Source organism: Lissotriton helveticus, chromosome 1_2 (assembly GCF_964261635.1).
Source record: "Lissotriton helveticus chromosome 1_2, aLisHel1.1, whole genome shotgun sequence".
NCBI lineage: Eukaryota > Metazoa > Chordata > Amphibia > Caudata > Salamandridae > Lissotriton > Lissotriton helveticus.
The window spans coordinates 336,804,892-336,830,680 of NC_136058.1; the positions used below are offsets into that span (position 1 = coordinate 336,804,892).

Below are 25,789 nucleotides of genomic sequence, written 5' to 3' on the forward strand. Positions count from 1 at the left end.
AGTTCACTCCTAACTGATGCCTTACCTCCACTTAGGGGATGTTTTACAGTTCAGGTTGGCCTGTTAAGTACTTGAATAGGAGTAATATCGCTGTATGTTAATCTAGACTAATGCCCTACATAATCTTGAAGTTACATCTCCCGCCAATGGGAAACCAAAGATATACAATTTTTGGGAGGTATTGCATGTCTAATGCAAGATTAATTGCCATATTATGAGATCCAATGCAATAATCCTGCAAAAATTACTCGTTTTCGCCCAACGTGGGGCTCGAACCCACGAACCTGAGATTAAGAGTCTCATGCTCTACCGACTGAGCTAGCCAGGCTCCCTCTTTAAAGTAGGATGCAAACTGATCGTTTTTCATTAAGAAAACCAGTTCCTGGATATTCCTCAACTCTTGTTTTTCAAGGAACTTATCATTTATAGATCCCTCAGTGGACATAGTGTCAAGTAAAATGAGACAAAATTGAAATGGAAGTTGTGGAAATGTCATTGTGAGATTGCATAAGAACTCAAATTGCTCTCACAAGCTAACGAATACCTAAACCCTTTTGATAAAACCCCTTTAGTTGTTATGATGTGACCATATATGAAAGCCATCTGTGATTTATCTGTTCTTACTATGCAACAAGCTTGGCAATGACAAGTTAAAAATAAAATGTATGTACATTTTAGAATGGAGAATGCGGGCATCGATCCCACTACCTCTCGCATGCTAAGCGAGCGCTCTACCATTTGAACTAATTCCCCTGTGTGCTCCCTCAGAATAACATTTCAAAAGTAATGTTAATGCCTACGACACTTTATTTGACGTCAAATTGCCCATTACATGAGTGTTCAGTTCACTCCTAACTGATGCCTTACCTCCACTTAGGGGATGTTTTACAGTTCAGGTTGGCCTGTTTAGTACTTGAATAGGAGTAATATCGCTGTATGTTAATCTAGACTAATGCCCTACCTAATCTTGAAGTTACATTTCCCACCAATGGGAAACCAAAGATATACAATTTTTGGGAGTTATTGCATGTCTAATGCAAGATTAATTGCCATATTATGAGATCCAATGCAATAATCCTGCAAAAATTACTCGTTTTCGCCCAACGTGGGGCTCGAACCCACGACCCTGAGATTAAGAGTCTCATGCTCTACCGACCTAGCTAGCCGGGCTCCCTCTTTAAAGTAGTATGCAAACTGATCGTTTTTCATTAAGAAAACCAGTTCCTGGATATTCCTCAACTCTTGTTTTTCAAGGAACTTATCATTTATAGATCCCTCAGTGGACAGAGTGTCAAGTAAAATGAGACAAAATTGAAATGGAAGTTGTGGAAATGTCATTGTGAGATTGCATAAGAACTCAAATTGCTCTCACAAGCTAACGAATACCTAAACCCTTTTGATAAAACCACTTTAGTTGTTATGATGTGACCATATATGAAAGCCATCTGTGATTTATCTGTTCTTACTATGCAACAAGCTTGGCAATGACAAGTTAAAAATAAAATGTATGTACATTTTAGAATGGAGAATGCGGGCATCGATCCCACTACCTCTCGCATGCTAAGCGAGCGCTCTACCATTTGAACTAATTCCCCTGTGTGCTCCCTCAGAATAACATTTCAAAAGTAATGTTAATGCCTACGACACTTTATTTGACGTCAAATTGCCCATTACATGAGTGTTCAGTTCACTCCTAACTGATGCCTTACCTCCACTTAGGGGATGTTTTACAGTTCAGGTTGGCCTGTTTAGTACTTGAATAGGAGTAATATCGCTGTATGTTAATCTAGACTAATGCCCTACCTAATCTTGAAGTTACATTTCCCACCAATGGGAAACCAAAGATATACAATTTTTGGGAGTTATTGCATGTCTAATGCAAGATGAATTGCCATATTATGAGATCCAATGCAATAATCCTGCAAAAATTACTCATTTTCGCCCAACGTGGGGCTCGAACCCACGAACCTGAGATTAAGAGTCTTATGCTCTACCGACTGAGCTAGCCGGGCTCCCTCTTTAAAGTTGAATGCAAACTGATCGTTTTTCATTAAGAAAACCAGTTCCTGGATATTCCTCAACTCTTGTTTTTCAAGGAACTTATCATTTATAGATCCCTCAGTGGACAGAGTGTCAAGTAAAATGAGACAAAATTGAAATGGAAGTTGTGGAAATGTCATTGTGAGATTGCATAAGAACTCAAATTGCTCTCACAAGCTAACGAATACCTAAACCCTTTTGATAAAACCACTTTAGTTGTTATGATGTGACCATATATGAAAGCCATCTGTGATTTATCTGTTCTTACTATGCAACAAGCTTGGCAATGACAAGTTAAAAATAAAATGTATGTAAATTTTAGAATGGAGAATGCGGGCATCGATCCCGCTACCTCTCGCATGCTAAGCGAGCGCTCTACCATTTGAGCTAATTCCCCTGTGTGCTCCCTCAGAATAACATTTCAAAAGTAATGGTAATGCCTACCACACTTTATTTGATGTCAAAATGCCCATTACATGAGTGTTCAGTTCACTCCTAACTGATGCCTTACCTCCACTTAGGGGATGTTTTACAGTTCAGGTTGGCCTGTTTAGTACTTGAATAGGAGTAATATCGCTGTATGTTAATCTAGACTAATGCCCTACCTAATCTTGAAGTTACATTTCCCACCAATGGGAAACCAAAGATATACAATTTTTGGGAGTTATTGCATGTCTAATGCAAGATGAATTGCCATATTATGAGATCCAATGCAATAATCCTGCAAAAATTACTCGTTTTCGCCCAACGTGGGGCTCGAACCCACGAACCTGAGATTAAGAGTCTCATGCTCTACCGACTGAGCTAGCCAGGCTCCCTCTTTAAAGTAGGATGCAAACTGATCGTTTTTCATTAAGAAAACCAGTTCCTGGATATTCCTCAACTCTTGTTTTTCAAGGAACTTATCATTTATAGATCCCTCAGTGGACAGAGTGTCAAGTAAAATGAGACAAAATTGAAATGGAAGTTGTGGAAATGTCATTGTGAGATTGCATAAGAACTCAAATTGCTCTCACAAGCTAACGAATACCTAAACCCTTTTGATAAAACCCCTTTAGTTGTTATGATGTGACCATATATGAAAGCCATCTGTGATTTATCTGTTCTTACTATGCAACAAGCTTGGCAATGACAAGTTAAAAATAAAATGTATGTACATTTTAGAATGGAGAATGCGGGCATCGATCCCACTACCTCTCGCATGCTAAGCGAGCGCTCTACCATTTGAACTAATTCCCCTGTGTGCTCCCTCAGAATAACATTTCAAAAGTAATGTTAATGCCTACGACACTTTATTTGACGTCAAATTGCCCATTACATGAGTGTTCAGTTCACTCCTAACTGATGCCTTACCTCCACTTAGGGGATGTTTTACAGTTCAGGTTGGCCTGTTTAGTACTTGAATAGGAGTAATATCGCTGTATGTTAATCTAGACTAATGCCCTACCTAATCTTGAAGTTACATTTCCCACCAATGGGAAACCAAAGATATACAATTTTTGGGAGTTATTGCATGTCTAATGCAAGATTAATTGCCATATTATGAGATCCAATGCAATAATCCTGCAAAAATTACTCGTTTTCGCCCAACGTGGGGCTCGAACCCACGACCCTGAGATTAAGAGTCTCATGCTCTACCGACTGAGCTAGCCGGGCTCCCTCTTTAAAGTAGTATGCAAACTGATCGTTTTTCATTAAGAAAACCAGTTCCTGGATATTCCTCAACTCTTGTTTTTCAAGGAACTTATCATTTATAGATCCCTCAGTGGACAGAGTGTCAAGTAAAAGGAGACAAAATTGAAATGGAAGTTGTGGAAATGTCATTGTGAGATTGCATAAGAACTCAAATTGCTCTCACAAGCTAACGAATACCTAAACCCTTTTGATAAAACCCCTTTAGTTGTTATGATGTGACCATATATGAAAGCCATCTGTGATTTATCTGTTCTTACTATGCAACAAGCTTGTCAATGACAAGTTAAAAATAAAATGTATGTACATTTTAGAATGGAGAATGCGGGCATCGATCCCGCTACCTCTCGCATGCTAAGCGAGCGCTCTACCATTTGATCTAATTCCCCTGTGTGCTCTCTCAGAATAACATTTCAAAAGTAATGTTAATGCCTTCCACACTTTATTTGACATCAAATTGCACATTACATGAGTGTTCAGTTCACTCCTAACTGATGCCTTACCTCCACTTAGGGGATGTTTTACAGTTCAGGTTGGCCTGTTTAGTACTTGAATAGGAGTAATATCGCTGTATGTTAATCTAGACTAATGCCCTACCTAATCTTGAAGTTACATTTCCCACCAATGGGAAACCAAAGATATACAATTTTTGGGAGTTATTGCATGTCTAATGCAAGATTAATTGCCATATTATGAGATCCAATGCAAGAATCCTGCAAAAATTACTCGTTTTCGCCCAACGTGGGGCTCGAACCCACGACCCTGAGATTAAGAGTCTCATGCTCTACCGACTGAGCTAGCCGGGCTCCCTCTTTAAAGTAGTATGCAAACTGATCGTTTTTCATTAAGAAAACCAGTTCCTGGATATTCCTCAACTCTTGTTTTTCAAGGAACTTATCATTTATAGATCCCTCAGTGGACAGAGTGTCAAGTAAAATGAGACAAAATTTAAATGGAAGTTGTGGAAATGTCATTGTGAGATTGCATAAGAACTCAAATTGCTCTCACAAGCTAACGAATACCTAAACCCTTTTGATAAAACCACTTTAGTTGTTATGATGTGACCATATATGAAAGAAATCTGTGATTTATCTGTTCTTACTATGCAACAAGCTTGGCAATGACAAGTTAAAAATAAAATGTATGTAAATTTTAGAATGGAGAATGCGGGCATCGATCCCGCTACCTCTCGCATGCTAAGCGAGCGCTCTACCATTTGAGCTAATTCCCCTGTGTGCTCCCTCAGAATAACATTTCAAAAGTAATGGTAATGCCTACCACACTTTATTTGATGTCAAAATGCCCATTACATGAGTGTTCAGTTCACTCCTAACTGATGCCTTACCTCCACTTAGGGGATGTTTTACAGTTCAGGTTGGCCTGTTTAGTACTTGAATAGGAGTAATATCGCTGTATGTTAATCTAGACTAATGCCCTACCTAATCTTGAAGTTACATTTCCCACCAATGGGAAACCAAAGATATACAATTTTTGGGAGTTATTGCATGTCTAATGCAAGATGAATTGCCATATTATGAGATCCAATGCAATAATCCTGCAAAAATTACTCGTTTTCGCCCAACGTGGGGCTCGAACCCACGAACCTGAGATTAAGAGTCTCATGCTCTACCGACTGAGCTAGCCAGGCTCCCTCTTTAAAGTAGGATGCAAACTGATCGTTTTTCATTAAGAAAACCAGTTCCTGGATATTCCTCAACTCTTGTTTTTCAAGGAACTTATCATTTATAGATCCCTCAGTGGACAGAGTGTCAAGTAAAATGAGACAAAATTGAAATGGAAGTTGTGGAAATGTCATTGTGAGATTGCATAAGAACTCAAATTGCTCTCACAAGCTAACGAATACCTAAACCCTTTTGATAAAACCCCTTTAGTTGTTATGATGTGACCATATATGAAAGCCATCTGTGATTTATCTGTTCTTACTATGCAACAAGCTTGGCAATGACAAGTTAAAAATAAAATGTATGTACATTTTAGAATGGAGAATGCGGGCATCGATCCCACTACCTCTCGCATGCTAAGCGAGCGCTCTACCATTTGAACTAATTCCCCTGTGTGCTCCCTCAGAATAACATTTCAAAAGTAATGTTAATGCCTACGACACTTTATTTGACGTCAAATTGCCCATTACATGAGTGTTCAGTTCACTCCTAACTGATGCCTTACCTCCACTTAGGGGATGTTTTACAGTTCAGGTTGGCCTGTTTAGTACTTGAATAGGAGTAATATCGCTGTATGTTAATCTAGACTAATGCCCTACCTAATCTTGAAGTTACATTTCCCACCAATGGGAAACCAAAGATATACAATTTTTGGGAGTTATTGCATGTCTAATGCAAGATTAATTGCCATATTATGAGATCCAATGCAATAATCCTGCAAAAATTACTCGTTTTCGCCCAACGTGGGGCTCGAACCCACGACCCTGAGATTAAGAGTCTCATGCTCTACCGACTGAGCTAGCCGGGCTCCCTCTTTAAAGTAGTATGCAAACTGATCGTTTTTCATTAAGAAAACCAGTTCCTGGATATTCCTCAACTCTTGTTTTTCAAGGAACTTATCATTTATAGATCCCTCAGTGGACAGAGTGTCAAGTAAAAGGAGACAAAATTGAAATGGAAGTTGTGGAAATGTCATTGTGAGATTGCATAAGAACTCAAATTGCTCTCACAAGCTAACGAATACCTAAACCCTTTTGATAAAACCCCTTTAGTTGTTATGATGTGACCATATATGAAAGCCATCTGTGATTTATCTGTTCTTACTATGCAACAAGCTTGTCAATGACAAGTTAAAAATAAAATGTATGTACATTTTAGAATGGAGAATGCGGGCATCGATCCCGCTACCTCTCGCATGCTAAGCGAGCGCTCTACCATTTGATCTAATTCCCCTGTGTGCTCCCTCAGAATAACATTTCAAAAGTAATGTTAATGCCTTCCACACTTTATTTGACATCAAATTGCACATTACATGAGTGTTCAGTTCACTCCTAACTGATGCCTTACCTCCACTTAGGGGATGTTTTACAGTTCAGGTTGGCCTGTTTAGTACTTGAATAGGAGTAATATCGCTGTATGTTAATCTAGACTAATGCCCTACCTAATCTTGAAGTTACATTTCCCACCAATGGGAAACCAAAGATATACAATTTTTGGGAGTTATTGCATGTCTAATGCAAGATTAATTGCCATATTATGAGATCCAATGCAAGAATCCTGCAAAAATTACTCGTTTTCGCCCAACGTGGGGCTCGAACCCACGACCCTGAGATTAAGAGTCTCATGCTCTACCGACTGAGCTAGCCGGGCTCCCTCTTTAAAGTAGTATGCAAACTGATCGTTTTTCATTAAGAAAACCAGTTCCTGGATATTCCTCAACTCTTGTTTTTCAAGGAACTTATCATTTATAGATCCCTCAGTGGACAGAGTGTCAAGTAAAATGAGACAAAATTGAAATGGAAGTTGTGGAAATGTCATTGTGAGATTGCATAAAAACTCAAATTGCTCTCACAAGCTAACGAATACCTAAACCCTTTTGATAAAACCACTTTAGTTGTTATGATGTGACCATATATGAAAGAAATCTGTGATTTATCTGTTCTTACTATGCAACAAGCTTGGCAATGACAAGTTAAAAATAAAATGTATGTACATTTTAGAATGGAGAATGCGGGCATCGATCCCGCTACCTCTCGCATGCTAAGCGAGCGCTCTACCATTTGAGCTAATTCCCCTGTGTGCTCCCTCAGAATAACATTTCAAAAGTAATGGTAATGCCTACCACACTTTATTTGATGTCAAATTGCCCATTACATGAGTGTTCAGTTCACTCCTAACTGATGCCTTACCTCCACTTAGGGGATGTTTTACAGTTCAGGTTGGCCTGTTAAGTACTTGAATAGGAGTAATATCGCTGTATGTTAATCTAGACTAATGCCCTACATAATCTTGAAGTTACATCTCCCACCAATGGGAAACCAAAGATATACAATTTTTGGGAGGTATTGCATGTCTAATGCAAGATTAATTGCCATATTATGAGATCCAATGCAATAATCCTGCAAAAATTACTCGTTTTCGCCCAACGTGGGGCTCGAACCCACGAACCTGAGATTAAGAGTCTCATGCTCTACCGACTGAGCTAGCCAGGCTCCCTCTTTAAAGTAGGATGCAAACTGATCGTTTTTCATTAAGAAAACCAGTTCCTGGATATTCCTCAACTCTTGTTTTTCAAGGAACTTATCATTTATAGATCCCTCAGTGGACATAGTGTCAAGTAAAATGAGACAAAATTGAAATGGAAGTTGTGGAAATGTCATTGTGAGATTGCATAAGAACTCAAATTGCTCTCACAAGCTAACGAATACCTAAACCCTTTTGATAAAACCCCTTTAGTTGTTATGATGTGACCATATATGAAAGCCATCTGTGATTTATCTGTTCTTACTATGCAACAAGCTTGGCAATGACAAGTTAAAAATAAAATGTATGTACATTTTAGAATGGAGAATGCGGGCATCGATCCCACTACCTCTCGCATGCTAAGCGAGCGCTCTACCATTTGAACTAATTCCCCTGTGTGCTCCCTCAGAATAACATTTCAAAAGTAATGTTAATGCCTACGACACTTTATTTGACGTCAAATTGCCCATTACATGAGTGTTCAGTTCACTCCTAACTGATGCCTTACCTCCACTTAGGGGATGTTTTACAGTTCAGGTTGGCCTGTTTAGTACTTGAATAGGAGTAATATCGCTGTATGTTAATCTAGACTAATGCCCTACCTAATCTTGAAGTTACATTTCCCACCAATGGGAAACCAAAGATATACAATTTTTGGGAGTTATTGCATGTCTAATGCAAGATTAATTGCCATATTATGAGATCCAATGCAATAATCCTGCAAAAATTACTCGTTTTCGCCCAACGTGGGGCTCGAACCCACGACCCTGAGATTAAGAGTCTCATGCTCTACCGACCTAGCTAGCCGGGCTCCCTCTTTAAAGTAGTATGCAAACTGATCGTTTTTCATTAAGAAAACCAGTTCCTGGATATTCCTCAACTCTTGTTTTTCAAGGAACTTATCATTTATAGATCCCTCAGTGGACAGAGTGTCAAGTAAAAGGAGACAAAATTGAAATGGAAGTTGTGGAAATGTCATTGTGAGATTGCATAAGAACTCAAATTGCTCTCACAAGCTAACGAATACCTAAACCCTTTTGATAAAACCCCTTTAGTTGTTATGATGTGACCATATATGAAAGCCATCTGTGATTTATCTGTTCTTACTATGCAACAAGCTTGTCAATGACAAGTTAAAAATAAAATGTATGTACATTTTAGAATGGAGAATGCGGGCATCGATCCCGCTACCTCTCGCATGCTAAGCGAGCGCTCTACCATTTGATCTAATTCCCCTGTGTGCTCCCTCAGAATAACATTTCAAAAGTAATGTTAATGCCTTCCACACTTTATTTGAAGTCAAATTGCCCATTACATGAGTGTTCAGTTCACTCCTAACTGATGCCTTACCTCCACTTAGGGGATGTTTTACAGTTCAGGTTGGCCTGTTTAGTACTTGAATAGGAGTAATATCGCTGTATGTTAATCTAGACTAATGCCCTACCTAATCTTGAAGTTACATTTCCCACCAATGGGAAACCAAAGATATACAATTTTTGGGAGTTATTGCATGCCTAATGCAAGATTAATTGCCATATTATGAGAGCCAATGAAATAATCCTGCAAAAATTACTCGTTTTCACCCAACGTGGGCCTCGAACCCACGACCCTGAGATTAAGAGTCTCGTGCTCTACCGACTGAGCTAGCCGGGCTCCCTCTTTAAAGTAGTATGCAAACTGATCGTTTTTCATTAAGAAAACCAGTTCCTGGATATTCCTCAACTCTTGTTTTTCAAGGAACTTATCATTTATAGATCCCTCAGTGGACAGAGTGTCAAGTAAAATGAGACAAAATTGAAATGGAAGTTGTGGAAATGTCATTGTGAGATTGCATAAGAACTCAAATTGCTCTCACAAGCTAACGAATACCTAAACCCTTTTGATAAAACCCGTTTAGTTGTTATGATGTGACCATATATGAAAGCCATCTGTGATTTATCTGTTCTTACTATGCAACAAGCTTGGCAATGACAAGTTAAAAATAAAATGTATGTACATTTTAGAATGGAGAATGCGGGCATCGATCCCGCTACCTGTCGCATGCTAAGCGAGCGCTCTACCATTTGAGCTAATTCCCCTGTGTGCTCCGTCAGAATAACATTTCAAAAGTAATGTTAATGACTACCACACTTTATTTGACGTCAAATTGCCCATTACATGAGTGTTCAGTTCACTCCTAACTGATGCCTTACCTCCACTTAGGGGATGTTTTACAGTTCAGGTTGGCCTGTTTAGTACTTGAATAGGAGTAATATCGCTGTATGTTAATCTAGACTAATGCCCTACCTAATCTTGAAGTTACATTTCCCACCAATGGGAAACCAAAGATATACAATTTTTGGGAGTTATTGCATGTCTAATGCAAGATTAATTGCCATATTATGAGATCCAATGCAAGAATCCTGCAAAAATTACTCGTTTTCGCCCAACGTGGGGCTCGAACCCACGACCCTGAGATTAAGAGTCTCATGCTCTACCGACTGAGCTAGCCGGGCTCCCTCTTTAAAGTAGTATGCAAACTGATCGTTTTTCATTAAGAAAACCAGTTCCTGGATATTCCTCAACTCTTGTTTTTCAAGGAACTTATCATTTATAGATCCCTCAGTGGACAGAGTGTCAAGTAAAATGAGACAAAATTGAAATGGAAGTTGTGGAAATGTCATTGTGAGATTGCATAAAAACTCAAATTGCTCTCACAAGCTAACGAATACCTAAACCCTTTTGATAAAACCACTTTAGTTGTTATGATGTGACCATATATGAAAGAAATCTGTGATTTATCTGTTCTTACTATGCAACAAGCTTGGCAATGACAAGTTAAAAATAAAATGTATGTACATTTTAGAATGGAGAATGCGGGCATCGATCCCGCTACCTCTCGCATGCTAAGCGAGCGCTCTACCATTTGAGCTAATTCCCCTGTGTGCTCCCTCAGAATAACATTTCAAAAGTAATGGTAATGCCTACCACACTTTATTTGATGTCAAATTGCCCATTACATGAGTGTTCAGTTCACTCCTAACTGATGCCTTACCTCCACTTAGGGGATGTTTTACAGTTCAGGTTGGCCTGTTAAGTACTTGAATAGGAGTAATATCGCTGTATGTTAATCTAGACTAATGCCCTACATAATCTTGAAGTTACATCTCCCACCAATGGGAAACCAAAGATATACAATTTTTGGGAGGTATTGCATGTCTAATGCAAGATTAATTGCCATATTATGAGATCCAATGCAATAATCCTGCAAAAATTACTCGTTTTCGCCCAACGTGGGGCTCGAACCCACGACCCTCAGATTAAGAGTCTCATGCTCTACCGACTGAGCTAGCCGGGCTCCCTCTTTAAAATAGAATGCAAACTGATCGTTTTTCATTAAGAAAACCAGTTCCTGGATATTCCTCAACTCTTGTTTTTCAAGGAACTTATCATTTATAGATCCCTCAGTGGACAGAGTGTCAAGTAAAATAAGACAAAATTGAAATGGAAGTTGTGGAAATGTCATTGTGAGATTGCATAAGAACTCAAATTGCTCTCACAAGCTAACGAATACCTAAACCATTTTGATAAAACCCCTTTAGTTGTTATGATGTGACCATATATGAAAGCCATCTGTGATTTATCTGTTCTTACTATGCAACAAGCTTGGCAATGACAAGTTAAAAATAAAATGTATGTACATTTTAGAATGGAGAATGCGGGCATCGATCCCACTACCTCTCGCTTGCTAAGCAAGCGCTCTGCCATTTGAGCTAATTCCCCTGTGTGCTCCCTCAGCATAACATTTCAAAAGTAATGTTAATGCCTTCCACACTTTATTTGAAGTCAAATTGCACATTACATGAGTGTTCAGTTCACTCCTAACTGATGCCTTACCTCCACTTAGGGGATGTTTTACAGTTCAGGTTGGCCTGTTTAGTACTTGAATAGGAGTAATATCGCTGTATGTTAATCTAGACTAATGCCCTACCTAATCTTGAAGTTACATGGTGGGAAACCAAAGATATACAATTTTTGGGAGTTATTGCATGTCTAATGCAAGATGAATTGCCATATTATGAGATCCAATGCAATAATCCTGCAAAAATTACTCGTTTTCGCCCAACGTGGGGCTCGAACCCACGAACCTGAGATTAAGAGTCTCATGCTCTACCGACTGAGCTAGCCGGGCTCCCTCTTTAAAGTAGAATGCAAACTGATCATTTTTCATTAAGAAAACCAGTTCCTGGATATTCCTCAACTCTTGTTTTTCAAGGAACTTATCATTTATAGATCCCTCAGTGGACAGAGTGTCAAGTAAAATGAGACAAAATTGAAATGGAAGTTGTGGAAATGTCATTGTGAGATTGCATAAGAACTCAAATTGCTCTCACAAGCTAACGAATACCTAAACCCTTTTGATAAAACCACTTTAGTTGTTATGATGTGACCATATATGAAAGCCATCTGTGATTTATCTGTTCTTACTATGCAACAAGCTTGGCAATGACAAGTTAAAAATAAAATGTATGTAAATTTTAGAATGGAGAATGCGGGCATCGATCCCGCTACCTCTCGCATGCTAAGCGAGCGCTCTACCATTTGAGCTAATTCCCCTGTGTGCTCCCTCAGAATAACATTTCAAAAGTAATGGTAATGCCTACCACACTTTATTTGATGTCAAATTGCCCATTACATGAGTGTTCAGTTCACTCCTAACTGATGCCTTACCTCCACTTAGGGGATGTTTTACAGTTCAGGTTGGCCTGTTAAGTACTTGAATAGGAGTAATATCGCTGTATGTTAATCTAGACTAATGCCCTACCTAATCTTGAAGTTACATCTCCCACCAATGGGAAACCAAAGATATACAATTTTTGGGAGTTATTGCATGTCTAATGCAAGATTAATTGCCATATTATGAGATCCAATGCAATAATCCTGAAAAAAATTACTTGTTTTCGCCCAATGTGGGGCTCGAACCCACGACCCTGAGATTAAGAGTCTCATGCTCTACCGACTGAGTTAGCCGGGCTCCCTCTTTAAAGTAGTATGAAAACTGGTCGTTTTTCATTAAGAAAACCAGTTCCTGGATATTCCTCAACTCTTGTTTTTCAAGGAACTTATCATTTATAGATCCCTCAGTGGACAGAGTGTCAAGTAAAATGAGACAAAATTGAAATGGAAGTTGTGGAAATGTCATTGTGAGATTGCATAAGAACTCAAATTGCTCTCACAAGCTAACGAATACCTAAACCCTTTTGATAAAACCACTTTAGTTGTTATGATGTGACCATATATGAAAGCCATCTGTGATTTATCTGTTCTTACTATGCAACAAGCTTGGCAATGACAAGTTAAAAATAAAATGTATGTAAATTTTAGAATGGAGAATGCGGGCATCGATCCCGCTACCTCTCGCATGCTAAGCGAGCGCTCTACCATTTGAGCTAATTCCCCTGTGTGCTCCCTCAGAATAACATTTCAAAAGTAATGGTAATGCCTACCACACTTTATTTGATGTCAAATTGCCCATTACATGAGTGTTCAGTTCACTCCTAACTGATGCCTTACCTCCACTTAGGGGATGTTTTACAGTTCAGGTTGGCCTGTTTAGTACTTGAATAGGAGTAATATCGCTGTATGTTAAACTAGACTAATGCCCTACCTAATCTTGAAGTTACATTTCCCACCAATGGGAAACCAAAGATATACAATTTTTGGGAGTTATTGCATGTCTAATGCAAGATGAATTGCCATATTATGAGATCCAATGCAATAATCCTGCAAAAATTACTCGTTTTCGCCCAACGTGGGGCTCGAACCCACGAACCTGATATTAAGAGTCTCATGCTCTACGGACTGAGCTAGCCAGGCTCCCTCTTTAAAGTAGAATGCAAACTGATCGTTTTTCATTAAGAAAACCAGTTCCTGGATATTCCTCAACTCTTGTTTTTCAAGGAACTTATCATTTATAGATCCCTCAGTGGACAGAGTGTCAAGTAAAATGAGACAAAATTGAAATGGAAGTTGTGGAAATGTCATTGTGAGATTGCATAAAAACTCAAATTGCTCTCACAAGCTAACGAATACCTAAACCCTTTTGATAAAACCACTTTAGTTGTTATGATGTGACCATATATGAAAGAAATCTGTGATTTATCTGTTCTTACTATGCAACAAGCTTGGCAATGACAAGTTAAAAATAAAATGTATGTACATTTTAGAATGGAGAATGCGGGCATCGATCCCGCTACCTCTCGCATGCTAAGCGAGCGCTCTACCATTTGAGCTAATTCCCCTGTGTGCTCCCTCAGAATAACATTTCAAAAGTAATGGTAATGCCTACCACACTTTATTTGATGTCAAATTGCCCATTACATGAGTGTTCAGTTCACTCCTAACTGATGCCTTACCTCCACTTAGGGGATGTTTTACAGTTCAGGTTGGCCTGTTTAGTACTTGAATAGGAGTAATATCGCTGTATGTTAATCTAGACTAATGCCCTACATAATCTTGAAGTTACATCTCCCACCAATGGGAAACCAAAGATATACAATTTTTGGGAGGTATTGCATGTCTAATGCAAGATTAATTGCCATATTATGAGATCCAATGCAATAATCCTGCAAAAATTACTCGTTTTCGCCCAACGTGGGGCTCGAACCCACGACCCTCAGATTAAGAGTCTCATGCTCTACCGACTGAGCTAGCCGGGCTCCCTCTTTAAAGTAGAATGCAAACTGATCGTTTTTCATTAAGAAAACCAGTTCCTGGATATTCCTCAACTCTTGTTTTTCAAGGAACTTATCATTTATAGATCCCTCAGTGGACAGAGTGTCAAGTAAAATAAGACAAAATTGAAATGGAAGTTGTGGAAATGTCATTGTGAGATCGCATAAGAACTCAAATTGCTCTCACAAGCTAACGAATACCTAAACCATTTTGATAAAACCCCTTTAGTTGTTATGATGTGACCATATATGAAAGCCATATGTGATTTATCTGTTCTTACTATGCAACAAGCTTGGCAATGACAAGTTAAAAATAAAATGTATGTACATTTTAGAATGGAGAATGCGGGCATCGATCCCACTACCTCTCGCTTGCTAAGCGAGCGCTCTACCATTTGAGCTAATTCCCCTGTGTGCTCCCTCAGCATAACATTTCAAAAGTAATGTTAATGCCTTCCACACTTTATTTGAAGTCAAATTGCACATTACATGAGTGTTCAGTTCACTCCTAACTGATGCCTTACCTCCACTTAGGGGATGTTTTACAGTTCAGGTTGGCCTGTTTAGTACTTGAATAGGAGTAATATCGCTGTATGTTAATCTAGACTAATGCCCTACCTAATCTTGAAGTTACATGGTGGGAAACCAAAGATATACAATTTTTGGGAGTTATTGCATGTCTAATGCAAGATTAATTGCCATATTATGAGATCCAATGCAAGAATCCTGCAAAAATTACTCGTTTTCGCCCAACGTGGGGCTCGAACCCACGACCCTGAGATTAAGAGTCTCATGCTCTACCGACTGAGCTAGCCGGGCTCCCTCTTTAAAGTAGTATGCAAACTGATCGTTTTTCATTAAGAAAACCAGTTCCTGGATATTCCTCAACTCTTGTTTTTCAAGGAACTTATCATTTATAGATCCCTCAGTGGACAGAGTGTCAAGTAAAATGAGACAAAATTGAAATGGAAGTTGTGGAAATGTCATTGTGAGATTGCATAAAAACTCAAATTGCTCTCACAAGCTAACGAATACCTAAACCCTTTTGATAAAACCACTTTAGTTGTTATGATGTGACCATATATGAAAGAAATCTGTGATTTATCTGTTCTTACTATGCAACAAGCTTGGCAATGACAAGTTAAAAATAAAATGTATGTACATTTTAGAATGGAGAATGCGGGCATCGATCCCGCTACCTCTCGCATGCTAAGCGAGCGCTCTACCATTTGAGCTAATTCCCCTGTGTGCTCCCTCAGAATAACATTTCAAAAGTAATGGTAATGCCTACCACACTTTATTTGATGTCAAATTGCCCATTACATGAGTGTTCAGTTCACTCCTAACTGATGCCTTACCTCCACTTAGGGGATGTTTTACAGTTCAGGTTGGCCTGTTAAGTACTTGAATAGGAGTAATATCGCTGTATGTTAATCTAGACTAATGCCCTACATAATCTTGAAGTTACATCTCCCACCAATGGGAAACCAAAGATATACAATTTTTGGGAGGTATTGCATGTCTAATGCAAGATTAATTGCCATATTATGAGATCCAATGCAATAATCCTGCAAAAATTACTCGTTTTCGCCCAACGTGGGGCTCGAACCCACGACCCTCAGATTAAGAGTCTCATGCTCTACCGACTGAGCTAGCCGGGCTCCCTCTTTAAAATAGAATGCAAACTGATCGTTTTTCATTAAGAAAACCAGTTCCTGGATATTCCTCAACTCTTGTTTTTCAAGGAACTTATCATTTATAGATCCCTCAGTGGACAGAGTGTCAAGTAAAATAAGACAAAATTGAAATGGAAGTTGTGGAAATGTCATTGTGAGATTGCATAAGAACTCAAATTGCTCTCACAAGCTAACGAATACCTAAACCATTTTGATAAAACCCCTTTAGTTGTTATGATGTGACCATATATGAAAGCCATCTGTGATTTATCTGTTCTTACTATGCAACAAGCTTGGCAATGACAAGTTAAAAATAAAATGTATGTACATTTTAGAATGGAGAATGCGGGCATCGATCCCACTACCTCTCGCTTGCTAAGCAAGCGCTCTGCCATTTGAGCTAATTCCCCTGTGTGCTCCCTCAGCATAACATTTCAAAAGTAATGTTAATGCCTTCCACACTTTATTTGAAGTCAAATTGCACATTACATGAGTGTTCAGTTCACTCCTAACTGATGCCTTACCTCCACTTAGGGGATGTTTTACAGTTCAGGTTGGCCTGTTTAGTACTTGAATAGGAGTAATATCGCTGTATGTTAATCTAGACTAATGCCCTACCTAATCTTGAAGTTACATGGTGGGAAACCAAAGATATACAATTTTTGGGAGTTATTGCATGTCTAATGCAAGATGAATTGCCATATTATGAGATCCAATGCAATAATCCTGCAAAAATTACTCGTTTTCGCCCAACGTGGGGCTCGAACCCACGAACCTGAGATTAAGAGTCTCATGCTCTACCGACTGAGCTAGCCGGGCTCCCTCTTTAAAGTAGAATGCAAACTGATCATTTTTAATTAAGAAAACCAGTTCCTGGATATTCCTCAACTCTTGTTTTTCAAGGAACTTATCATTTATAGATCCCTCAGTGGACAGAGTGTCAAGTAAAATGAGACAAAATTGAAATGGAAGTTGTGGAAATGTCATTGTGAGATTGCATAAGAACTCAAATTGCTCTCACAAGCTAACGAATACCTAAACCCTTTTGATAAAACCACTTTAGTTGTTATGATGTGACCATATATGAAAGCCATCTGTGATTTATCTGTTCTTACTATGCAACAAGCTTGGCAATGACAAGTTAAAAATAAAATGTATGTAAATTTTAGAATGGAGAATGCGGGAATCGATCCCGCTACCTCTCGCATGCTAAGCGAGCGCTCTACCATTTGAGCTAATTCCCCTGTGTGCTCCCTCAGAATAACATTTCAAAAGGAATGGTAATGCCTACCACACTTTATTTGATGTCAAATTGCCCATTACATGAGTGTTCAGTTCACTCCTAACTGATGCCTTACCTCCACTTAGGGGATGTTTTACAGTTCAGGTTGGCCTGTTAAGTACTTGAATAGGAGTAATATCGCTGTATGTTAATCTAGACTAATGCCCTACCTAATCTTGAAGTTACATCTCCCACCAATGGGAAACCAAAGATATACAATTTTTGGGAGTTATTGCATGTCTAATGCAAGATTAATTGCCATATTATGAGATCCAATGCAATAATCCTGAAAAAAATTACTTGTTTTCGCCCAATGTGGGGCTCGAACCCACGACCCTGAGATTAAGAGTCTCATGCTCTACCGACTGAGTTAGCCGGGCTCCCTCTTTAAAGTAGTATGAAAACTGGTCGTTTTTCATTAAGAAAACCAGTTCCTGGATATTCCTCAACTCTTGTTTTTCAAGGAACTTATCATTTATAGATCCCTCAGTGGACAGAGTGTCAAGTAAAATGAGACCAAATTGAAATGGAAGTTGTGGAAATGTCATTGTGAGATTGCATAAGAACTCAAATTGCTCTCACAAGCTAACGAATACCTAAACCCTTTTGATAAAACCCCTTTAGTTGTTATGATGTGACCATATATGAAAGCCATCTGTGATTTATCTGTTCTTACTATGCAACAAGCTTGGCAATGACAAGTTAAAAATAAAATGTATGTACATTTTAGAATGGAGAATGGGGGCATCGATCCCGCTACCTCTCGCGTGCTAAGCGAGCGCTCTACCATTTGAGCTAATTCCCCTGTGGGCTCCCTCAGAATAACATTTCAAAAGTAATGTTAATGCCTACCACACTTTATTTGACGTCAAATTGCCCATTACATGAGTGTTCAGTTCACTCCTAACTGATGCCTTACCTCCACTTAGGGGATGTTTTACAGTTCAGGTTGGCCTGTTTAGTACTTGAATAGGAGTAATATCGCTGTATGTTAATCTAGACTAATGCCCTACCTAATCTTGAAGTTACATGGTGGGAAACCAAAGATATACAATTTTTGGGAGTTATTGCATGTCTAATGCAAGATTAATTGCCATATTATGAGATCCAATGCAATAATCCTGCAAAAATTACTCGTTTTCGCCCAACGTGGGGCTCGAACCCACGACCCTGAGATTAAGAGTCTCATGCTCTACCGACTGAGCTAGCCGGGCTCCCTCTTTAAAGTAGTATGCAAACTGATTGTTTTTCATTAAGAAAACCAGTTCCTGGATATTCCTCAACTCTTGTTTTTCAAGGAACTTATCATTTATAGATCCCTCAGTGGACAGAGTGTCAAGTAAAATGAGACCAAATTGAAATGGAAGTTGTGGAAATGTCATTGTGAGATTGCATAAGAACTCAAATTGCTCTCACAAGCTAACGAATACCTAAACCCTTTTGATAAAACCCCTTTAGTTGTTATGATGTGACCATATATGAAAGCCATCTGTGATTTATCTGTTCTTACTATGCAACAAGCTTGGCAATGACAAGTTAAAAATAAAATGTATGTACATTTTAGAATGGAGAATGGGGGCATCGATCCCGCTACCTCTCGCGTGCTAAGCGAGCGCTCTACCATTTGAGCTAATTCCCCTGTGGGCTCCCTCAGAATAACATTTCAAAAGTAATGTTAATGCCTACCACACTTTATTTGACGTCAAATTGCCCATTACATGAGTGTTCAGTTCACTCCTAACTGATGCCTTACCTCCACTTAGGGGATGTTTTACAGTTCAGGTTGGCCTGTTTAGTACTTGAATAGGAGTAATATCGCTGTATGTTAATCTAGACTAATGCCCTACCTAATCTTGAAGTTACATTTCCCACCAATGGGAAACCAAAGATATACAATTTTTGGGAGTTATTGCATGTCTAATGCAAGATGAATTGCCATATTATGAGATCCAATGCAAAAATACTGCAAAAATTACTCGTTTTCGCCCAACGTGGGGCTCGAACCCACGAACCTGAGATTAAGAGTCTCATGCTCTACCGACTGAGCTAGCCGGGCTCCCTCTTTAAAGTAGAATGCAAACTGATCGTTTTTCATTAAGAAAACCAGTTCCTGGATATTCCTCAACTCTTGTTTTTCAAGGAACTTATCATTTATAGATCCCTCAGTGGACAGAGTGTCAAGTAAAATGAGACAAAATTGAAATGGAAGTTGTGGAAATGTCATTGTGAGATTGCATAAGAACTCAAATTGCTCTCACAAGCTAACGAATACCTAAACCCTTTTGATAAAACCACTTTAGTTGTTATGATGTGACCATATATGAAAGCCATCTGTGATTTATCTGTTCTTACTATGCAACAAGCTTGGCAATGACAAGTTAAAAATAAAATGTATGTACATTTTAGAATGGAGAATGCGGGCATCGATCCCGCTACCTCTCGCATGCTAAGCGAGCGCTCTACCATTTGAGCTAATTCCCCTGTGTGCTCCCTCAGAATAACATTTCAAAAGTAATGGTAATGCCTACCACACTTTATTTGATGTCAAATTGCCCATTACATGAGTGTTCAGTTCACTCCTAACTGATGCCTTACCTCCACTTAGGGGATGTTTTACAGTTCAGGTTGGCCTGTTAAGTACTTGAATAGGAGTAATATCGCTGTATGTTAATCTAGACTAATGCCCTACCTAATCTTGAAGTTACATCTCCCACCAATGGGAAACCAAAGATATACAATTTTTGGGAGTTATTGCATGTCTAATGCAAGATTAATTGCCATATTATGAGATCCAATGCAATAATCCTGAAAAAAATTACTTGTTTTCGCCCAATGTGGGGCTCGAACCCACGACCCTGAGATTAAGAGTCTCATGCTCTACCGACTGAGCTAGCCGGGCTCCCTCTTTAAAGTAGTATGAAAACTGGTCGTTTTTCATTAAGAAAACCAGTTCCTGGATATTCCTCAACTCTTGTTTTTCAAGGAACTTATCATTTATAGATCCCTCAGTGGACAGAGTGTCAAGTAAAATGAGACCAAATTGAAATGGAAGTTGTGGAAATGTCATTGTGAGATTGCATAAGAACTCAAATTGCTCTCACAAGCTAACGAATACCTAAACCCTTTTGATAAAACCCCTTTAGTTGTTATGATGTGACCATATATGAAAGCCATCTGTGATTTATCTGTTCTTACTATGCAACAAGCTTGGCAATGACAAGTTAAAAATAAAATGTATGTACATTTTAGAATGGAGAATGGGGGCATCGATCCCGCTACCTCTCGCGTGCTAAGCGAGCGCTCTACCATTTGAGCTAATTCCCCTGTGGGCTCCCTCAGAATAACATTTCAAAAGTAATGTTAATGCCTACCACACTTTATTTGACGTCAAATTGCCCATTACATGAGTGTTCAGTTCACTCCTAACTGATGCCTTACCTCCACTTAGGGGATGTTTTACAGTTCAGGTTGGCCTGTTTAGTACTTGAATAGGAGTAATATCGCTGTATGTTAATCTAGACTAATGCCCTACCTAATCTTGAAGTTACATGGTGGGAAACCAAAGATATACAATTTTTGGGAGTTATTGCATGTCTAATGCAAGATTAATTGCCATATTATGAGATCCAATGCAATAATCCTGCAAAAATTACTCGTTTTCGCCCAACGTGGGGCTCGAACCCACGACCCTGAGATTAAGAGTCTCATGCTCTACCGACTGAGCTAGCCGGGCTCCCTCTTTAAAGTAGTATGCAAACTGATTGTTTTTCATTAAGAAAACCAGTTCCTGGATATTCCTCAACTCTTGTTTTTCAAGGAACTTATCATTTATAGATCCCTCAGTGGACAGAGTGTCAAGTAAAATGAGACCAAATTGAAATGGAAGTTGTGGAAATGTCATTGTGAGATTGCATAAGAACTCAAATTGCTCTCACAAGCTAACGAATACCTAAACCCTTTTGATAAAACCCCTTTAGTTGTTATGATGTGACCATATATGAAAGCCATCTGTGATTTATCTGTTCTTACTATGCAACAAGCTTGGCAATGACAAGTTAAAAATAAAATGTATGTACATTTTAGAATGGAGAATGGGGGCATCGATCCCGCTACCTCTCGCGTGCTAAGCGAGCGCTCTACCATTTGAGCTAATTCCCCTGTGGGCTCCCTCAGAATAACATTTCAAAAGTAATGTTAATGCCTACCACACTTTATTTGACGTCAAATTGCCCATTACATGAGTGTTCAGTTCACTCCTAACTGATGCCTTACCTCCACTTAGGGGATGTTTTACAGTTCAGGTTGGCCTGTTTAGTACTTGAATAGGAGTAATATCGCTGTATGTTAATCTAGACTAATGCCCTACCTAATCTTGAAGTTTCATTTCCCACCAATGGGAAACCAAAGATATACAATTTTTGGGAGTTATTGCATGTCTAATGCAAGATGAATTGCCATATTATGAGATCCAATGCAAAAATACTGCAAAAATTACTCGTTTTCGCCCAACGTGGGGCTCGAACCCACGAACCTGAGATTAAGAGTCTCATGCTCTACCGACTGAGCTAGCCGGGCTCCCTCTTTAAAGTAGAATGCAAACTGATCGTTTTTCATTAAGAAAACCAGTTCCTGGATATTCCTCAACTCTTGTTTTTCAAGGAACTTATCATTTATAGATCCCTCAGTGGACAGAGTGTCAAGTAAAATGAGACAAAATTGAAATGGAAGTTGTGGAAATGTCATTGTGAGATTGCATAAGAACTCAAATTGCTCTCACAAGCTAACGAATACCTAAACCCTTTTGATAAAACCACTTTAGTTGTTATGATGTGACCATATATGAAAGCCATCTGTGATTTATCTGTTCTTACTATGCAACAAGCTTGGCAATGACAAGTTAAAAATAAAATGTATGTACATTTTAGAATGGAGAATGCGGGCATCGATCCCGCTACCTCTCGCATGCTAAGCGAGCGCTCTACCATTTGAGCTAATTCCCCTGTGTGCTCCCTCAGAATAACATTTCAAAAGTAATGGTAATGCCTACCACACTTTATTTGATGTCAAATTGCCCATTACATGAGTGTTCAGTTCACTCCTAACTGATGCCTTACCTCCACTTAGGGGATGTTTTACAGTTCAGGTTGGCCTGTTAAGTACTTGAATAGGAGTAATATCGCTGTATGTTAATCTAGACTAATGCCCTACCTAATCTTGAAGTTACATTTCCCACCAATGGGAAACCAAAGATATACAATTTTTGGGAGTTATTGCATGTCTAATGCAAGATGAATTGCCATATTATGAGATCCAATGCAAAAATACTGCAAAAATTACTCGTTTTCGCCCAACGTGGGGCTCGAACCCACGAACCTGAGATTAAGAGTCTCATGCTCTACCGACTGAGCTAGCCGGGCTCCCTCTTTAAAGTAGAATGCAAACTGATCGTTTTTCATTAAGAAAACCAGTTCCTGGATATTCCTCAACTCTTGTTTTTCAAGGAACTTATCATTTATAGATCCCTCAGTGGACAGAGTGTCAAGTAAAATGAGACCAAATTGAAATGGAAGTTGTGGAAATGTCATTGTGAGATTGCATAAGAACTCAAATTGCTCTCACAAGCTAACGAATACCTAAACCCTTTTGATAAAACCCCTTTAGTTGTTATGATGTGACCATATATGAAAGCCATCTGTGATTTATCTGTTCTTACTATGCAACAAGCTTGGCAATGACAAGTTAAAAATAAAATGTATGTACATTTTAGAATGGAGAATGGGGGCATCGATCCCGCTACCTCTCGCGTGCTAAGCGAGCGCTCTACCATTTGAGCTAATTCCCCTGTGGGCTCCCTCAGAATAACATTTCAAAAGTAATGTTAATGCCTACCACACTTTATTTGACTTCAAATTGCCCATTACATGAGTGTTCAGTTCACTCCTAACTGATGCCTTACCTCCACTTAGGGGATGTTTTACAGTTCAGGTTGGCCTGTTTAGTACTTGAATAGGAGTAATATCGCTGTATGTTAATCTAGACTAATGCCCTACCTAATCTTGAAGTTACATGGTGGGAAACCAAAGATATACAATTTTTGGGAGTTATTGCATGTCTAATGCAAGATTAATTGCCATATTATGAGATCCAATGCAATAATCCTGCAAAAATTACTCGTTTTCGCCCAACGTGGGGCTCGAACCCACGACCCTGAGATTAAGAGTCTCATGCTCTACCGACTGAGCTAGCCGGGCTCCCTCTTTAAAGTAGTATGCAAACTGATTGTTTTTCATTAAGAAAACCAGTTCCTGGATATTCCTCAACTCTTGTTTTTCAAGGAACTTATCATTTATAGATCCCTCAGTGGACAGAGTGTCAAGTAAAATGAGACCAAATTGAAATGGAAGTTGTGGAAATGTCATTGTGAGATTGCATAAGAACTCAAATTGCTCTCACAAGCTAACGAATACCTAAACCCTTTTGATAAAACCCCTTTAGTTGTTATGATGTGACCATATATGAAAGCCATCTGTGATTTATCTGTTCTTACTATGCAACAAGCTTGGCAATGACAAGTTAAAAATAAAATGTATGTACATTTTAGAATGGAGAATGGGGGCATCGATCCCGCTACCTCTCGCGTGCTAAGCGAGCGCTCTACCATTTGAGCTAATTCCCCTGTGGGCTCCCTCAGAATAACATTTCAAAAGTAATGTTAATGCCTACCACACTTTATTTGACGTCAAATTGCCCATTACATGAGTGTTCAGTTCACTCCTAACTGATGCCTTACCTCCACTTAGGGGATGTTTTACAGTTCAGGTTGGCCTGTTTAGTACTTGAATAGGAGTAATATCGCTGTATGTTAATCTAGACTAATGCCCTACCTAATCTTGAAGTTTCATTTCCCACCAATGGGAAACCAAAGATATACAATTTTTGGGAGTTATTGCATGTCTAATGCAAGATGAATTGCCATATTATGAGATCCAATGCAAAAATACTGCAAAAATTACTCGTTTTCGCCCAACGTGGGGCTCGAACCCACGAACCTGAGATTAAGAGTCTCATGCTCTACCGACTGAGCTAGCCGGGCTCCCTCTTTAAAGTAGAATGCAAACTGATCGTTTTTCATTAAGAAAACCAGTTCCTGGATATTCCTCAACTCTTGTTTTTCAAGGAACTTATCATTTATAGATCCCTCAGTGGACAGAGTGTCAAGTAAAATGAGACAAAATTGAAATGGAAGTTGTGGAAATGTCATTGTGAGATTGCATAAGAACTCAAATTGCTCTCACAAGCTAACGAATACCTAAACCCTTTTGATAAAACCACTTTAGTTGTTATGATGTGACCATATATGAAAGCCATCTGTGATTTATCTGTTCTTACTATGCAACAAGCTTGGCAATGACAAGTTAAAAATAAAATGTATGTACATTTTAGAATGGAGAATGCGGGCATCGATCCCGCTACCTCTCGCATGCTAAGCGAGCGCTCTACCATTTGAGCTAATTCCCCTGTGTGCTCCCTCAGAATAACATTTCAAAAGTAATGGTAATGCCTACCACACTTTATTTGATGTCAAATTGCCCATTACATGAGTGTTCAGTTCACTCCTAACTGATGCCTTACCTCCACTTAGGGGATGTTTTACAGTTCAGGTTGGCCTGTTAAGTACTTGAATAGGAGTAATATCGCTGTATGTTAATCTAGACTAATGCCCTACCTAATCTTGAAGTTACATTTCCCACCAATGGGAAACCAAAGATATACAATTTTTGGGAGTTATTGCATGTCTAATGCAAGATGAATTGCCATATTATGAGATCCAATGCAAAAATACTGCAAAAATTACTCGTTTTCGCCCAACGTGGGGCTCGAACCCACGAACCTGAGATTAAGAGTCTCATGCTCTACCGACTGAGCTAGCCGGGCTCCCTCTTTAAAGTAGAATGCAAACTGATCGTTTTTCATTAAGAAAACCAGTTCCTGGATATTCCTCAACTCTTGTTTTTCAAGGAACTTATCATTTATAGATCCCTCAGTGGACAGAGTGTCAAGTAAAATGAGACCAAATTGAAATGGAAGTTGTGGAAATGTCATTGTGAGATTGCATAAGAACTCAAATTGCTCTCACAAGCTAACGAATACCTAAACCCTTTTGATAAAACCCCTTTAGTT

The 25,789-nt window shown here is 38.9% G+C and overlaps 37 non-coding genes across 37 annotated transcripts; all 37 read right to left on the minus strand.

Moving 5' to 3' along the window:
- Window positions 1-255: 255 nt before the first annotated feature.
- On the minus strand, window positions 256-328 carry TRNAK-CUU (transfer RNA lysine (anticodon CUU)). Its single transcript has one exon. It is a non-coding gene; the product is annotated as a tRNA-Lys (tRNA).
- Window positions 329-2,364: 2,036 nt separating this feature from the next.
- TRNAA-AGC (transfer RNA alanine (anticodon AGC)) lies at window positions 2,365-2,437 on the minus strand. Its single transcript has one exon. It is a non-coding gene; the product is annotated as a tRNA-Ala (tRNA).
- A 344-nt stretch (window positions 2,438-2,781) lies between these two features.
- TRNAK-CUU (transfer RNA lysine (anticodon CUU)) lies at window positions 2,782-2,854 on the minus strand. Its single transcript has one exon. It is a non-coding gene; the product is annotated as a tRNA-Lys (tRNA).
- A 769-nt stretch (window positions 2,855-3,623) lies between these two features.
- TRNAK-CUU (transfer RNA lysine (anticodon CUU)) lies at window positions 3,624-3,696 on the minus strand. Its single transcript has one exon. It is a non-coding gene; the product is annotated as a tRNA-Lys (tRNA).
- A 769-nt stretch (window positions 3,697-4,465) lies between these two features.
- TRNAK-CUU (transfer RNA lysine (anticodon CUU)) lies at window positions 4,466-4,538 on the minus strand. Its single transcript has one exon. It is a non-coding gene; the product is annotated as a tRNA-Lys (tRNA).
- Window positions 4,539-4,890: 352 nt separating this feature from the next.
- TRNAA-AGC (transfer RNA alanine (anticodon AGC)) lies at window positions 4,891-4,963 on the minus strand. Its single transcript has one exon. It is a non-coding gene; the product is annotated as a tRNA-Ala (tRNA).
- A 344-nt stretch (window positions 4,964-5,307) lies between these two features.
- On the minus strand, window positions 5,308-5,380 carry TRNAK-CUU (transfer RNA lysine (anticodon CUU)). The gene has a single exon. It is a non-coding gene; the product is annotated as a tRNA-Lys (tRNA).
- A 769-nt stretch (window positions 5,381-6,149) lies between these two features.
- Window positions 6,150-6,222, minus strand: TRNAK-CUU (transfer RNA lysine (anticodon CUU)). The gene has a single exon. It is a non-coding gene; the product is annotated as a tRNA-Lys (tRNA).
- A 769-nt stretch (window positions 6,223-6,991) lies between these two features.
- Window positions 6,992-7,064, minus strand: TRNAK-CUU (transfer RNA lysine (anticodon CUU)). Its single transcript has one exon. It is a non-coding gene; the product is annotated as a tRNA-Lys (tRNA).
- A 352-nt stretch (window positions 7,065-7,416) lies between these two features.
- On the minus strand, window positions 7,417-7,489 carry TRNAA-AGC (transfer RNA alanine (anticodon AGC)). The gene has a single exon. It is a non-coding gene; the product is annotated as a tRNA-Ala (tRNA).
- A 344-nt stretch (window positions 7,490-7,833) lies between these two features.
- TRNAK-CUU (transfer RNA lysine (anticodon CUU)) lies at window positions 7,834-7,906 on the minus strand. The gene has a single exon. It is a non-coding gene; the product is annotated as a tRNA-Lys (tRNA).
- Window positions 7,907-10,359: 2,453 nt separating this feature from the next.
- Window positions 10,360-10,432, minus strand: TRNAK-CUU (transfer RNA lysine (anticodon CUU)). The gene has a single exon. It is a non-coding gene; the product is annotated as a tRNA-Lys (tRNA).
- A 352-nt stretch (window positions 10,433-10,784) lies between these two features.
- On the minus strand, window positions 10,785-10,857 carry TRNAA-AGC (transfer RNA alanine (anticodon AGC)). The gene has a single exon. It is a non-coding gene; the product is annotated as a tRNA-Ala (tRNA).
- Window positions 10,858-11,201: 344 nt separating this feature from the next.
- On the minus strand, window positions 11,202-11,274 carry TRNAK-CUU (transfer RNA lysine (anticodon CUU)). The gene has a single exon. It is a non-coding gene; the product is annotated as a tRNA-Lys (tRNA).
- Window positions 11,275-12,035: 761 nt separating this feature from the next.
- On the minus strand, window positions 12,036-12,108 carry TRNAK-CUU (transfer RNA lysine (anticodon CUU)). The gene has a single exon. It is a non-coding gene; the product is annotated as a tRNA-Lys (tRNA).
- Window positions 12,109-12,460: 352 nt separating this feature from the next.
- Window positions 12,461-12,533, minus strand: TRNAA-AGC (transfer RNA alanine (anticodon AGC)). The gene has a single exon. It is a non-coding gene; the product is annotated as a tRNA-Ala (tRNA).
- A 770-nt stretch (window positions 12,534-13,303) lies between these two features.
- On the minus strand, window positions 13,304-13,376 carry TRNAA-AGC (transfer RNA alanine (anticodon AGC)). Its single transcript has one exon. It is a non-coding gene; the product is annotated as a tRNA-Ala (tRNA).
- A 769-nt stretch (window positions 13,377-14,145) lies between these two features.
- TRNAA-AGC (transfer RNA alanine (anticodon AGC)) lies at window positions 14,146-14,218 on the minus strand. Its single transcript has one exon. It is a non-coding gene; the product is annotated as a tRNA-Ala (tRNA).
- A 344-nt stretch (window positions 14,219-14,562) lies between these two features.
- TRNAK-CUU (transfer RNA lysine (anticodon CUU)) lies at window positions 14,563-14,635 on the minus strand. The gene has a single exon. It is a non-coding gene; the product is annotated as a tRNA-Lys (tRNA).
- Window positions 14,636-14,987: 352 nt separating this feature from the next.
- Window positions 14,988-15,060, minus strand: TRNAA-AGC (transfer RNA alanine (anticodon AGC)). Its single transcript has one exon. It is a non-coding gene; the product is annotated as a tRNA-Ala (tRNA).
- A 336-nt stretch (window positions 15,061-15,396) lies between these two features.
- On the minus strand, window positions 15,397-15,469 carry TRNAK-CUU (transfer RNA lysine (anticodon CUU)). Its single transcript has one exon. It is a non-coding gene; the product is annotated as a tRNA-Lys (tRNA).
- A 352-nt stretch (window positions 15,470-15,821) lies between these two features.
- On the minus strand, window positions 15,822-15,894 carry TRNAA-AGC (transfer RNA alanine (anticodon AGC)). The gene has a single exon. It is a non-coding gene; the product is annotated as a tRNA-Ala (tRNA).
- Window positions 15,895-16,238: 344 nt separating this feature from the next.
- TRNAK-CUU (transfer RNA lysine (anticodon CUU)) lies at window positions 16,239-16,311 on the minus strand. The gene has a single exon. It is a non-coding gene; the product is annotated as a tRNA-Lys (tRNA).
- Window positions 16,312-17,072: 761 nt separating this feature from the next.
- TRNAK-CUU (transfer RNA lysine (anticodon CUU)) lies at window positions 17,073-17,145 on the minus strand. Its single transcript has one exon. It is a non-coding gene; the product is annotated as a tRNA-Lys (tRNA).
- A 352-nt stretch (window positions 17,146-17,497) lies between these two features.
- Window positions 17,498-17,570, minus strand: TRNAA-AGC (transfer RNA alanine (anticodon AGC)). The gene has a single exon. It is a non-coding gene; the product is annotated as a tRNA-Ala (tRNA).
- Window positions 17,571-18,749: 1,179 nt separating this feature from the next.
- On the minus strand, window positions 18,750-18,822 carry TRNAK-CUU (transfer RNA lysine (anticodon CUU)). The gene has a single exon. It is a non-coding gene; the product is annotated as a tRNA-Lys (tRNA).
- Window positions 18,823-19,591: 769 nt separating this feature from the next.
- On the minus strand, window positions 19,592-19,664 carry TRNAK-CUU (transfer RNA lysine (anticodon CUU)). Its single transcript has one exon. It is a non-coding gene; the product is annotated as a tRNA-Lys (tRNA).
- Window positions 19,665-20,016: 352 nt separating this feature from the next.
- Window positions 20,017-20,089, minus strand: TRNAA-AGC (transfer RNA alanine (anticodon AGC)). Its single transcript has one exon. It is a non-coding gene; the product is annotated as a tRNA-Ala (tRNA).
- A 345-nt stretch (window positions 20,090-20,434) lies between these two features.
- Window positions 20,435-20,507, minus strand: TRNAK-CUU (transfer RNA lysine (anticodon CUU)). The gene has a single exon. It is a non-coding gene; the product is annotated as a tRNA-Lys (tRNA).
- A 761-nt stretch (window positions 20,508-21,268) lies between these two features.
- TRNAK-CUU (transfer RNA lysine (anticodon CUU)) lies at window positions 21,269-21,341 on the minus strand. The gene has a single exon. It is a non-coding gene; the product is annotated as a tRNA-Lys (tRNA).
- Window positions 21,342-22,110: 769 nt separating this feature from the next.
- Window positions 22,111-22,183, minus strand: TRNAK-CUU (transfer RNA lysine (anticodon CUU)). Its single transcript has one exon. It is a non-coding gene; the product is annotated as a tRNA-Lys (tRNA).
- A 352-nt stretch (window positions 22,184-22,535) lies between these two features.
- On the minus strand, window positions 22,536-22,608 carry TRNAA-AGC (transfer RNA alanine (anticodon AGC)). Its single transcript has one exon. It is a non-coding gene; the product is annotated as a tRNA-Ala (tRNA).
- Window positions 22,609-22,952: 344 nt separating this feature from the next.
- Window positions 22,953-23,025, minus strand: TRNAK-CUU (transfer RNA lysine (anticodon CUU)). Its single transcript has one exon. It is a non-coding gene; the product is annotated as a tRNA-Lys (tRNA).
- A 761-nt stretch (window positions 23,026-23,786) lies between these two features.
- TRNAK-CUU (transfer RNA lysine (anticodon CUU)) lies at window positions 23,787-23,859 on the minus strand. Its single transcript has one exon. It is a non-coding gene; the product is annotated as a tRNA-Lys (tRNA).
- Window positions 23,860-24,628: 769 nt separating this feature from the next.
- Window positions 24,629-24,701, minus strand: TRNAK-CUU (transfer RNA lysine (anticodon CUU)). The gene has a single exon. It is a non-coding gene; the product is annotated as a tRNA-Lys (tRNA).
- A 352-nt stretch (window positions 24,702-25,053) lies between these two features.
- TRNAA-AGC (transfer RNA alanine (anticodon AGC)) lies at window positions 25,054-25,126 on the minus strand. Its single transcript has one exon. It is a non-coding gene; the product is annotated as a tRNA-Ala (tRNA).
- A 344-nt stretch (window positions 25,127-25,470) lies between these two features.
- On the minus strand, window positions 25,471-25,543 carry TRNAK-CUU (transfer RNA lysine (anticodon CUU)). Its single transcript has one exon. It is a non-coding gene; the product is annotated as a tRNA-Lys (tRNA).
- Window positions 25,544-25,789: the final 246 nt, after the last annotated feature.